A 14,983-nucleotide genomic window follows, 5' to 3' on the forward strand; every position below is an offset into this window, starting at 1 on the left:
CGTATAACGTTAATGATTACTAGATGATGTTTCCAAAGAGTCGTGTTGCTTGATAGTGCAGCACTAAGTGGGTGGTAAACTCCATCTAAAACTAAATATAACCATGAGACCGATAGTAAACAAGTACCGTGAGGGAAAGTTGAAAAGAACTCTGAATAGAGAGTTAAATAGTACGTGAAACTGCTTAGAGGTTAAGCCCGATGAACCTGAATATCCATTATGGAAAATTCATCATTAAAGTTATAATATTTAAATAATATTATAGAAATAGTGTGCATTTTTTCCATATAAGGACATTGTAATCTATTAACATATATAATTTATCATAAAATATGACTTATAGTTTATTCAAATTATTATGCTTGCATTTTAACATAGGATAAATGTCATTAATTTGATAAAGTGTTGATAGATTAATAAGAATACAGTGCGTTAATTTTTCGGAATTATATAATGGCATAATTATCATTGATTTTTGTGTTTATTATATGCACTTGTATGATTAACAATGCGAAAGATTCAGGATACCTTCGGGACCCGTCTTGAAACACGGACCAAGGAGTCTAACATATGTGCAAGTTATTGGGATATAAACCTAATAGCGTAATTAACTTGACTATTAATGGGATTAGTTTTTTAACTATTTTATAGTTAATTAACACAATCCCGGGGCGTTCTATATAGTTATGTATAATAATATTTATATTATTTATGCCTCTAACTGGAACGTACCTTGAGCAGATATGCTGTGACCCGAAAGATGGTGAACTATACTTGATCAGGTTGAAGTCAGGGGAAACCCTGATGGAAGACCGAAACAGTTCTGACGTGCAAATCGATTGTCAGAATTGAGTATAGGGGCGAAAGACCAATCGAACCATCTAGTAGCTGGTTCCTTCCGAAGTTTCCCTCAGGATAGCTGGTGCATTTTAATGTTATATAAAATAATCTTATCTGGTAAAGCGAATGATTAGAGGCCTTAGGGTCGAAACGATCTTAACCTATTCTCAAACTTTAAATGGGTAAGAACCTTAACTTTCTTGATATGAAGTTTAAGGTTATGATATAATGTGCCCAGTGGGCCACTTTTGGTAAGCAGAACTGGCGCTGTGGGATGAACCAAACGTAATGTTACGGTGCCCAAATTAACAACTCATGCAGAAACCATGAAAGGCGTTGGTTGCTTAAAACAGCAGGACGGTGATCATGGAAGTCGAAATCCGCTAAGGAGTGTGTAACAACTCACCTGCCGAAGCAACTAGCCCTTAAAATGGATGGCGCTTAAGTTGTATACCTATACATTACCGCTAAAGTAGATGATTTATATTACTTGTAATATAAATTTTGAAACTTTAGTGAGTAGGAAGGTACAATGGTATGCGTAGAAGTGTTTGGCGTAAGCCTGCATGGAGCTGCTATTGGTACAGATCTTGGTGGTAGTAGCAAATAATCGAATGAGACCTTGGAGGACTGAAGTGGAGAAGGGTTTCGTGTGAACAGTGGTTGATCACGAGTTAGTCGGTCCTAAGTTCAAGGCGAAAGCCGAAAATTTTCAAGTAAAAATAAATATTACAATTATTGTGAAAATTATATACTTGAATAATTTTGAACGAAAGGGAATACGGTTCCAATTCCGTAACCTGTTGAGTATCCGTTTGTTATTAAATATGGGCCTCGTGCTCATCCTGGCAACAGGAACGACCATAAAGAAGCCGTCGAGAGATATCGGAAGAGTTTTCTTTTCTGTTTTATAGTCGTACTACCATGGAAGTCTTTCGCAGAGAGATATGGTAGATGGGCTAGAAGAGCATGACATATACTGTTGTGTCGATATTTTCTCCTCGGACCTTGAAAATTTATGGTGGGGATACGCAAACTTCTCAACAGGCCGTACCAATATCCGCAGCTGGTCTCCAAGGTGAAGAGTCTCTAGTCGATAGAATAATGTAGGTAAGGGAAGTCGGCAAATTAGATCCGTAACTTCGGGATAAGGATTGGCTCTGAAGATTGAGATAGTCGGGCTTGATTGGGAAACAATAATATGGTTTATGTGCTCGTTCTGGGTAAATAGAGTTATAATCATTTATGGTTGTAACTTGTTCCCCGGATAGTTTAGTTACGTATCCAATTGTGGAACTTTCTTGCTAAAATTTTTAAGAATACTAGTTGGGTCAAACCAATTAGTTCTTATTAATTATAACGATTATCAATTAACAATCAATTCAGAACTGGCACGGACTTGGGGAATCCGACTGTCTAATTAAAACAAAGCATTGTGATGGCCCTAGCGGGTGTTGACACAATGTGATTTCTGCCCAGTGCTCTGAATGTCAAAGTGAAGAAATTCAAGTAAGCGCGGGTCAACGGCGGGAGTAACTATGACTCTCTTAAGGTAGCCAAGGAGAATTGGATTTGATCGCGTAGAGTGGGTGCAATTCCGTAACTCGTAAATCATACGATCAAGTCAAGTCGACTCAAAACCTCCTCGTGGTATTCTCTGGGTACTAGCTTTTGCTGGTAGCTGATTTGAGCGGCGGAGGGGTCCCTGGGGTTACCAGCCCCTTGGACCCCTTAAAAACATATTGGTGCAGAAACTAACAACGAGCCTCGGATAATTGATGATATAATAGGAAGAGGAGAGTCCACGGCTACTAGTCTGGATGCTAGCAACCAGTATGAACGAGGTGCAGCGGTTAACCTTTCAGGTCGGGTGCCCTGCACGATATGTGGAATGTCGTTCAACTCCAAGAGGGGTTTGGGCGTCCACATGTCACATCGACACAAAGACGAACTTGATACACAACGTCTTCGTGTTGATAAAAAAGCGAGGTGGTCAGAGGAAGAAACGTTGATGATGGCGAGAAAGGAGGTCGAGCTTGCAGCAAGTGGTATTCGACATCTAAATAAAAAGCTAGCGGAAATTTTTACACACCGCAGTTCCGATGCAATTTCTTCATATCGGAAGAGGGGTGAATATAAGGCAAAACTGGAACAGATAAGAGGGCAATCTGTTCCCACCCCAGAAGCATTAGAGTCGAATACCTCACAGCGCCGCCCTAGTAATAGCGAGCAAAACCGACGAGTATCAACATCATCTTCGGGACCAATCAGACCACACGAACAGACGAACAGCGAAATCCTCAGGGTACTACAGGGCTATGCCCCAGTAGTATGCGATTCCCGGTGGAGAGCCGAGGTCCTGCAAACTATCGTAGATAATGCGCAGGTCTCGGGACAGGAAACCACTCTCCAAAGTTTATCTTGCTATCTCATGGAAATTTTTCCGCCACGGAATGAACCGCACATTCTGACGAGGCCCCGAACGGAGCCTCGAAATATGAGACAGCGTAGAAGGCAGCAGTACGCTAGGGTTCAGCGTAACTGGGATAAACATCCGGGAAGATGCATAAAGTCCCTGCTGGAGGGCGCTGACGAGTCGGTGCAGCCACCCCAGGAAATTATGGAGCCATATTGGAAACAGATAATGACCACGCCTAGCTCAAGCTCCATCGAACACGCCTCGTTCCACATGGAACATTCGTTGGAGAGAGTATGGTCCGCTGTGAACCAGCGCGATCTTAGGGCCCATAAGGTCAAATTATCAGGTTCTCCAGGCCCGGACGGGATTACTCCAAGAACTGCCAGGAGTATCCCCGATGGCATTATGCTACGCATAATGAACTTAATTCTCTGGTGTGGGAGACTTCCGTACTCCATCCGTCTGGCCAGAACCATCTTCATCCCGAAGATGGCGACGGCAAGTCGTCCGCAAGACTATCGTCCTATTTCAGTCCCCTCGGTTTTGGTTAGGCAACTAAATGCCATTTTGGCAGCCCGGTTGATTAGTGCAGTCAACTGGGATTCGCGTCAGCGAGGGTTCCTACCGACCGATGGGTGTGCTGACAATACGACGATTGTTGATTTAGTTCTAAGGGAACATCATAAGCGATTTAAATCGTGCTACATCGGGACCCTCGATGTTAGTAAAGCCTTTGATGCGGTAGCTCACAAAGCGGTCTACAACACATTGGCTTCGTATGGTGCCCCACAAGGACTAATCAACTACATACGGAATTCGTACGAGGGCGGCGGCACAATGCTAACTGGGAACGGGTGGGTTTCAAGGGAGTTCATTCTGCAAGAGGCGTCAAGCAGGGTGACCCTTTGTCTCCCATACTATTTAATCTGGTCATTGACCGGTTACTTAGGTCCTTACCCAGTGAGATTGGTGCCAAAGTCGGAAACGCTATGACAAATGCGGCTGCGTTCGCAGATGATATAGTCCTTTTTGCGGAAACTCCGATGGGCCTTCAGAAATTGTTGGACACCACAGTTGGCTTTCTCTCCTCTGTGGGCCTCACCCTTAACACTGACAAGTGTTTCACTGTCAGCATAAAGGGCAAGCCAAGCAACAGTGTACTGTCGTGGAACGGCGGAGCTTTTTGATGGGGAGCGCGAGGTTCCTTCACTGAAGCGCACTGACGAGTGGAAGTATTTAGGGATTAAATTCACTGCGGATGGGCGGGTCCGGTACAATCCAGCTGAGGAGTTGCAACCGAAGCTGTTGAGATTGACTCGGGGCCCACTGAAGCCACAGCATTAGTTATTTGCCCTTCGGACTGTCCTTATCCCACAACTCTATCACAAGCTGACCCTTGGGAGTGTGACGATAGGCGTTCTGAAGAAATTTGACACATTGGTTCGATATACCGCACGGAAGTGGTTGAGGCTTCCGGTAGACGTACCAACTTCTTTTTCCATGCCCCCCACAGAAGTGGGGGTCTCGGGTTACCACCCTTGAGATGGATAGCACAGATGCTTCGTTTGAAGCGATTGAGCAGTATAAAATGGCCTCACCTCGAGCAATCCGAGGTAGCCAGCTCTTTCGTGGAAGACGAAATGCGGAGGGCCGGGATAGGCTTCAGGCTGGAAGTCAAGAGTTGTTAACCCGTCTACAGGTAGATTCGTACTTGGCAAATAGGTTGCACATGTCTGTTGATGGTGGCGGGCTCCGTGAAGCAGAGCGTTTTGCTCCGCAACACGGATGGTTGTCCAACCACGCGTTTGCTAACAGGAAGGGAATATACAGAAGGAATCAAACTGCGGATAAATGCCCTACCCTCAAGGTCTCGTACCACGAGGGGAAGGCACGAATTGGAAGACGGTGCCGTGCAGGATGTGATGCTCCCGAAACAACAAACCACATCTTGCAGCAATGCTATCGTACTCATGGAGGAGGATAGCTCGGCACGACGGCGTAGTAAATCTAATCAAGCGGGGACTTGAGAGGAAAGGCTGCGTCGTTCATGTTGAACCAAGTCTGCAGGGCGAGACCGGATTGAATAAACCCGACTGGTAGCTATCCGACAAAATCACATTTATGTGATTGACGCGCAGGTAGTGACCGACGGACATTCTCTCGACCAAGCGCATCAGCGCAAAGTCGAGAAGTACGAGACACCGGACATACGGACAAATTTGCGGAGACTTTTCGGCTCGCAACATGTTGTTGAGTTCCATTCCGCCACTGTGAACTGGAGCGGAATATGGAGCGGAGCGGTCAGTCGGTAAAACGGCTGATTGCTTCAGACCTCCTCAGCACTAGTGATAGTCATATCATTAGTGTCCGGGTAATCAGTGGTGGTCTCTGGAGTTGGCGACAATTCATGTATCTGTCGGGATACACGCGTGATTGGACTTAGTCATGCATCACGTTCATATTAAAAGCTTGCTGCCGTAGCATAACATCTAAAAACGGCATACAATTCGCTTAAAAACGAGGCGGTTTGGAGTACTCAGGCATCTTCTCGGTCGTATGAACCCACAACAGGAACACTGCCTCCACACTCTTATTGGCTAAATAACATCATAACCTTAGTGTGTATCTTTTGAAGATTTTTACGATCCTTTCCGAACAAAAAAAAAAAAAAAAAATAGCCAAATGCCTCGTCATCTAATTAGTGACGCTCATGAATGGATTAACGAGATTCCTTCTGTCCCTATCCACTATCTAGCGAAACCACAGCCAAGGGAACGGGCTTGGAATAATTAGCGGGGAAAGAAGACCCTTTTGAGCTTGACTCTAATCTGGCAGTGTAAGGAGACATAAGAGGTGTAGAATAAGTGGGAGATATTAGACTTCGGTTTGGTATCGACAATGAAATACCACTACTCTTATTGTTTCCTTACTTACTTGATTAAATGGAACGTGTATCATTTCCTAGCCATTATACGGATATATTTATTATATCTTATGGTATTGGGTTTTGATGCAAGCTTCTTGATCAAAGTATCACGAGTTTGTTATATAATCGCAAACAAATTCTTTAATGAGAGATGCATTCATGTATTATCGATTTGAAAATTTGGTATAACTCCAATTACTCAGGTATGATCCAATTCAAGGACATTGCCAGGTAGGGAGTTTGACTGGGGCGGTACATCTCTCAAATAATAACGGAGGTGTCCCAAGGCCAGCTCAGTGCGGACAGAAACCACACATAGAGCAAAAGGGCAAATGCTGACTTGATCTCGGTGTTCAGTACACACAGGGACAGCAAAAGCTCGGCCTATCGATCCTTTTGGTTTAAAGAGTTTTTAACAAGAGGTGTCAGAAAAGTTACCATAGGGATAACTGGCTTGTGGCGGCCAAGCGTTCATAGCGACGTCGCTTTTTGATCCTTCGATGTCGGCTCTTCCTATCATTGTGAAGCAAAATTCACCAAGCGTTGGATTGTTCACCCATGCAAGGGAACGTGAGCTGGGTTTAGACCGTCGTGAGACAGGTTAGTTTTACCCTACTAATGACAAAACGTTGTTGCGACAGCATTCCTGCGTAGTACGAGAGGAACCGCAGGTACGGACCAATGGCACAATACTTGTTCGAGCGAACAGTGGTATGACGCTACGTCCGATGGAGTATGCCTGAACGCCTCCTAAGGTCGTATCCGTGCTGGACTGCAATGATAAATAAGGGGCAATTTGCATTGTATGGCTTCTAAACCATTTAAAGTTTATTATTTATATTTTAAACGACAATGGATGTGATGCCAATGTAATTTGTAACATAGTAAATTGGGAGGATCTTTGATCACCTGATGCCATGCTAGTTACATATGAAAACATTATTTAATACAATGACAAAGCCTAGAATCAATTGTAAACGACTTTTGTAACGGGCAAGGTGTTGTAAGTGGTTGAGCAGCTGCCATACTGCGATCCACTGAAGCTTATCCTTTGCTTGATGATTCGAAATATAAAAAAATGTAAATATGCATGTGTAAATATGTATATTTAGTATAAAAAATCTTTATATGCTATATCTAAGAAAGCATATAAGGATTTATCACGGGTTGTCCACGTTTCCCTACTAATTGTGGCCTACTAACTGTTTCGTCATCTTATTAGTGACGTGAAAAATGAAAATAATATTTTTCATTTATATTGTTATAAGTCTTAAACCTTAAGACGGCGGGAGTTGAATTACTTTCGTTTAGGTAGCCAAATGCCTCGTCATCTTATTAGTGACGTGAAAAATGAAAATAATATTTTTCATTTATATTGTTATAAGTCTTAAACCTTATAACGGCGGAAGATGAATTACTTTCTTTTAGGTAGCCAAATGCCTCGTCATCTTATTAGTGACGTGAAAAATGAAAATAATATTTTTCATTTATATTGTTATAAGTCTTAAACTTTAAGACGGCGGGAGTTGAATTACTTTCGCATAGGTAGCCAAATGCCTCGTCATCTTATTAGTGACGCGCATGATTCAATTCAAGAGATTCCTTCTGTCCCTATTTAAAACCTCACGGATATTAAAAATATTAAACATATATTGTTATAAGTCTTAAACCTTAAGACGGCGGGAGTTGAATTACTTTCGCATAGGTAGCCAAATGCCTCGTCATCTTATTAGTGACGCGCATGATTCAATTCAAGAGATTCCTTCTGTCCCTATTTAAAACCTCACGGATATTAAAAATATTAAACATATATTGTTATAAGTCTTAAACCTTAAGACGGCGGGAGTTGAATTACTTTCGCATAGGTAGCCAAATGCCTCGTCATCTTATTAGTGACGTGAAAAATGAAAATAATATTTTTCATTTATATTGTTATAAGTCTTAAACTTTAAGACGGCGGGAGTTGAATTACTTTCGCATAGGTAGCCAAATGCCTCGTCATCTTATTAGTGACGTGAAAAATGAAAATAATATTTTTCATTTATATTGTTATAAGTCTTAAACCTTATAACGGCGGAAGATGAATTACTTTCGTTTAGGTAGCCAAATGCCTCGTCATCTTAATAGTGACGTGAAAAATGAAAATAATATTTTTCATTTATATTGTTATAAGTCTTAAACTTTAAGACGGCGGGAGTTGAATTACTTTCGCATAGGTAGCCAAATGCCTCGTCATCTTATTAGTGACGTTATAAAGCATATAATATTTTTCATTTATATTGTTATAAGTCTTAAACCTTATAACGGCGGAAGATGAATTACTTTCGTTTAGGTAGCCAAATGCCTCGTCATCTTATTAGTGACGTGAAAAATGAAAATAATATTTTTCATTTATATTGTTATAAGTCTTAAACTTTAAGACGGCGGGAGTTGAATTACTTTCGCATAGGTAGCCAAATGCCTTGTCATCTTATTAGTGACGCGCATGATTCAATTCAAGAGATTCCTTCTGTCCCTATTTAAAACCTCACGGATATTAAAAATATTAAACATATATTGTTATAAGTCTTAAACCTTAAGACGGCGGGAGTTGAATTACTTTCGCATAGGTAGCCAAATGCCTTGTCATCTTATAGTGACGCGCATGATTCAATTCAAGAGATTCCTTCTGTCCCTATTTAAAACCTCACGGATATTAAAAATATTAAACATATATTGTTATAAGTCTTAAACCTTAAGACGGCGGGAGTTGAATTACTTTCGCATAGGTAGCCAAATGCCTCGTCATCTTATTAGTGACGCGCATGATTCAATTCAAGAGATTCCTTCTGTCCCTATTTAAAACCTCACGGATATTAAAAATATTAAACATATATTGTTATAAGTCTTAAACCTTAAGACGGCGGGAGTTGAATTACTTTCGCATAGGTAGCCAAATGCCTTGTCATCTTATTAGTGACGCGCATGATTCAATTCAAGAGATTCCTTCTGTCCCTATTTAAAACCTCACGGATATTAAAAATATTAAACATATATTGTTATAAGTCTTAAACCTTAAGACGGCGGGAGTTGAATTACTTTCGCATAGGTAGCCAAATGCCTCGTCATCTTATTAGTGACGCGCATGATTCAATTCAAGAGATTCCTTCTGTCCCTATTTAAAACCTCACGGATATTAAAAATATTAAACATATATTGTTATAAGTCTTAAACCTTAAGACGGCGGGAGTTGAATTACTTTCGCATAGGTAGCCAAATGCCTCGTCATCTTATTAGTGACGCGCATGATTCAATTCAAGAGATTCCTTCTGTCCCTATTTAAAACCTCACGGATATTAAAAATATTAAACATATATTGTTATAAGTCTTAAACCTTAAGACGGCGGGAGTTGAATTTCTTTTCGCATAGGTAGCCAAATGCCTCGTCATCTTATTAGTGACGCGCATGATTCAATTCAAGAGATTCCTACTGTCCCTATTTAAAACCTCACGGATATTAAAAATATTAAACATATATTGTTATAAGTCTTAAACCTTAAGACGGCGGGAGTTGAATTACTTTCGCATAGGTAGCCAAATGCCTCGTCATCTTATTAGTGACGCGCATGATTCAATTCAAGAGATTCCTTCTGTCCCTATTTAAAAACTCACGAATATTAAAAATATTAAAAATATTTTCATATGGATATGCAATCGTATGGATATCCAAATATGTGTGGGAAAGTCGTACTTCCTATACGATAAATGACCGGATTGACGAAACCGTGTTCAAAAAGGTATATAGGGTAGGTGGTGTTCGGCCTACCAATATAATATTAAAATAATATTATATTAAACAGAAGATCGCCAGTATTAATATATAAGCATATGGTTATGAATACATATGCATATAACATATATGAAAATATATGAATATATAAAAAAAATATATATGAATATGAAAATATTTATATGTATATGGAATATATGGTAGGTGATGATGTTAGCCTACCATATAATATATAATATAATAATTTAATTATATTATATTAAATATGGAAATATTAAAAATATATTAAAAATATTAAAATATTTTCATATGGATATGCAATCGTATGGATATCCAAATATGTGTGGGAAAGTCATACTTCCCATACAATAAATGACCGGATTGACGAAACCGTGTTCAAAAAGGTATATAGGGTAGGTGGTGTTCAGCCTGCCAATATAATATTAAAATAATATTATATTAAACAGAAGACCGCCAGTATTAATATATGAGCATATGGTTATGAATACATATGCATATAACATATATGAAAATATATGAATATAAAAAAATATATATGGATATGAAAATATTTATATGTATATGAAATATATGGTAGGTGATGAGGATAGCCTACCATATAATATATAATATAATAATTTAATTATATTATATTAAATATGGAAATATTAAAAATATATTAAAAATATTAAAAATATTTTCATATGGATATGCAATCGTATGGATATCCAAATATGTGTGGGAAAGTCATACTTCCCATACAATAAATGACCGGATTGACGAAACCGTGTTCAAAAAGGTATATAGGGTAGGTGGTGTTCGGCCTACCAATATAATATTAAAATAATATTATATTAAACAGAAGACCGCCAGTATTAATATATGAGCATATGGTTATGAATACATATGCATATAACATATATGAAAATATATGAATATAAAAAAATATATATGGATATGAAAATATTTATATGTATATGAAATATATGGTAGGTGATGGTGATAGCCTACCATATAATATATAATATAATAATTTAATTATATTATATTAAATATGGAAATATTAAAAATATATTAAAAATATTAAAAATATTTTCATATGGATATGCAATCGTATGGATATCCAAATATGTGTGGGAAAGTCATACTTCCCATACAATAAATGACCGGATTGACGAAACCGTGTTCAAAAAGGTATATAGGGTAGGTGGTGTTCGGCCTACCAATATAATATTAAAATAATATTATATTAAACAGAAGACCGCCAGTATTAATATATAAGCATATGGTTATGAATACATATGCATATAACATATATGAAAATATATGAATATAAAAAAATATATATGGATATGAAAATATTTATATGTATATGAAATATATGGTAGGTGATGGTGATAGCCTACCATATAATATATAATATAATAATTTAATTATATTATATTAAATATGGAAATATTAAAAATATATTAAAAATATTAAAAATATTTTCATATGGATATGCAATCGTATGGATATCCAAATATGTGTGGGAAAGTCATACTTCCCATACAATATGACCGGATTGACGAAACCGTGTTCAAAAGGTATATAGGGTAGGTGGTGTTCAGCCTGCCAATATAATATTAAAATAATATTATATTAAACAGAAGATCGCCAGTATTAATATATAAGCATATGGTTATGAATACATATGCATATAACATATATGAAAATATATGAATATATAAAAAAAAATATATATGAATATGAAAATATTTATATGTATATGGAATATATGGTAGGTGATGATGTTAGCCTACCATATAATATATAATATAATAATTTAATTATATTATATTAAATATGGAAATATTAAAAATATATTAAAAATATTAAAAATATTTTCATATGGATATGCAATCGTATGGATATCCAAATATGTGTGGGAAAGTCATACTTCCCATACAATAAATGACCGGATTGACGAAACCGTGTTCAAAAAGGTATATAGGGTAGGTGGTGTTCAGCCTGCCAATATAATATTAAAATAATATTATATTAAACAGAAGATCGCGTATTAATATATAAGCATATGGTTATGAATACATATGCATATAACATATATGAAAATATATGAATATATAAAAAAAATATATATGAATATGAAAATATTTATATGTATATGGAATATATGGTAGGTGATGATGTTAGCCTACCATATAATATATAATATAATAATTTAATTATATTATATTAAATATGGAAATATTAAAAATATATTAAAAATATTAAAATATTTTCATATGGATATGCAATCGTATGGATATCCAAATATGTGTGGGAAAGTCATACTTCCCATACAATAAATGACCGGATTGACGAAACCGTGTTCAAAAAGGTATATAGGGTAGGTGGTGTTCAGCCTGCCAATATAATATTAAAATAATATTATATTAAACAGAAGACCGCCAGTATTAATATATGAGCATATGGTTATGAATACATATGCATATAACATATATGAAAATATATGAATATAAAAAAATATATATGGATATGAAAATATTTATATGTATGAAATATATGGTAGGTGATGAGGATAGCCTACCATATAATATATAATATAATAATTTAATTATATTATATTAAATATGGAAATATTAAAAATATATTAAAAATATTAAAAATATTTTCATATGGATATGCAATCGTATGGATATCCAAATATGTGTGGGAAAGTCATACTTCCCATACAATAAATGACCGGATTGACGAAACCGTGTTCAAAAAGGTATATAGGGTAGGTGGTGTTCGGCCTACCAATATAATATTAAAATAATATTATATTAAACAGAAGACCGCCAGTATTAATATATGAGCATATGGTTATGAATACATATGCATATAACATATATGAAAATATATGAATATAAAAAAATATATATGGATATGAAAATATTTATATGTATATGAAATATATGGTAGGTGATGGTGATAGCCTACCATATAATATATAATATAATAATTTAATTATATTATATTAAATATGGAAATATTAAAAATATATTAAAAATTTTCATATGGATATGCAATCGTATGGATATCCAAATATGTGTGGGAAAGTCATACTTCCCATACAATAAATGACCGGATTGACGAAACCGTGTTCAAAAAGGTATATAGGGTAGGTGGTGTTCGGCCTACCAATATAATATTAAAATAATATTATATTAAACAGAAGACCGCCAGTATTAATATATAAGCATATGGTTATGAATACATATGCATATAACATATATGAAAATATATGAATATAAAAAAATATATATGGATATGAAAATATTTATATGTATATGAAATATATGGTAGGTGATGGTGATAGCCTACCATATAATATATAATATAATAATTTAATTATATTATATTAAATATGGAAATATTAAAAATATATTAAAAATATTAAAAATATTTTCATATGGATATGCAATCGTATGGATATCCAAATATGTGTGGGAAAGTCATACTTCCCATACAATAAATGACCGGATTGACGAAACCGTGTTCAAAAAGGTATATAGGGTAGGTGGTGTTCAGCCTGCCAATATAATATTAAAATAATATTATAATTAAACAGAAGACCGCCAGTATTAATATATGAGCATATGGTTATGAATACATATGCATATAACATATATGAAAAATATATGAATATAAAAAAATATATATGGATATGAAAAATTTATATGTATATGAATATATGGTAGGTGATGGGGAGCCTACCATATAAATATAATATAATAATATTTATTATATTATAATAAATAGGGAAATATTAAATTATTTTCATATGGATATGGATATGGATATGGATATGGATATACATATTCATATGGATATACTAAAATATACTGAAATATACCGATGAGTATATTTAGGTGAGGGTAAAAAGGCAAATAATATACCCAGCCTGACGAAAGTGTGTTCAAAAAGGTATATAGGGTAGGTGGTGTCGTCCTACCAATATAGTATATTATTTATATTATATGAATATACTAAAATACCGATGAGTATTTTTAGGTGAGGGAAAGAAGGCAAATAAATACCCAGCTTGACGAAAGTGTGGTCAAAAAGGTATATATGGTAGGTGTGTAAAGCCTATCTATATAATATAACATACTATATTATATATTATATATACACTATATTGTATAATAGATATATCGTTGAAGCGTCTACGTCTTATTATAAATTATAATTTGACAAGTTTCCAATTATTATCGTTAATTTCTGGTTCTAGGCAAATAAAAATTTCTTTTTATTATATCCTAGTAAGTATATGGAATTAATTTAATTTCATATACGTATATGATAATAGTAGTAATATTATTATTATTATATGTATAAATAAATATGATAAACTATATATATGAAAATATATAATATATGAAAATTTAAAAGTGCTTAGTTATATCATATAAAACTAGACTTTTATATACAAAGAAAATAAATTTTAATTTATTATCAAAATACATATGCGATAATTTTATTATAAAATTAAGCACAATATATATATGTGAATATATACAAATTGTTGTATGTGAAAATATAAAGATATTTTAGAATTAAATATATGCATAATATTGTATTTATAAAAAAAATATTAAAGAAGGCTTATATAAATAAAAAGACCGCCCGCTCATATAAATACCCTAACACAAACGAGGGTTTAAGAAAAAGCCATGAAAAAAATATACCCTGAGGTGTATGCGTTGGGCACCCGAGGGATATATATAATATAATATTATATATATATATATATATTTTTAATAAATGAACGAATATTGAATGCCAATAATAATTGGCCAAATTCGTTAATATTTTAATTTATACAAATATTTGCAATATTATTTTCTATATATCAATATGAAAATGAAATATATCAAAGATATAAACATTATTCTGGTTGATCCTGCCAGTAGTTATATGCTTGTCTCAAAGATTAACATGCATGTCTAAGTACACACGCATTAAAAGTGAAACCGCAAAA

At 35.3% G+C, this 14,983-nt stretch overlaps 1 pseudogene; it reads left to right on the forward strand.

The window, feature by feature from the left end:
- Positions 1-7,252, forward strand: part of LOC138927302 (large subunit ribosomal RNA) — a 7,492-nt pseudogene extending 240 nt beyond the window's left edge.
- Positions 7,253-14,983: the final 7,731 nt, after the last annotated feature.

Source organism: Drosophila bipectinata, unplaced genomic scaffold (assembly GCF_030179905.1).
Source record: "Drosophila bipectinata strain 14024-0381.07 unplaced genomic scaffold, DbipHiC1v2 scaffold_217, whole genome shotgun sequence".
Classification (NCBI taxonomy): Eukaryota; Metazoa; Arthropoda; class Insecta; order Diptera; family Drosophilidae; genus Drosophila; species Drosophila bipectinata.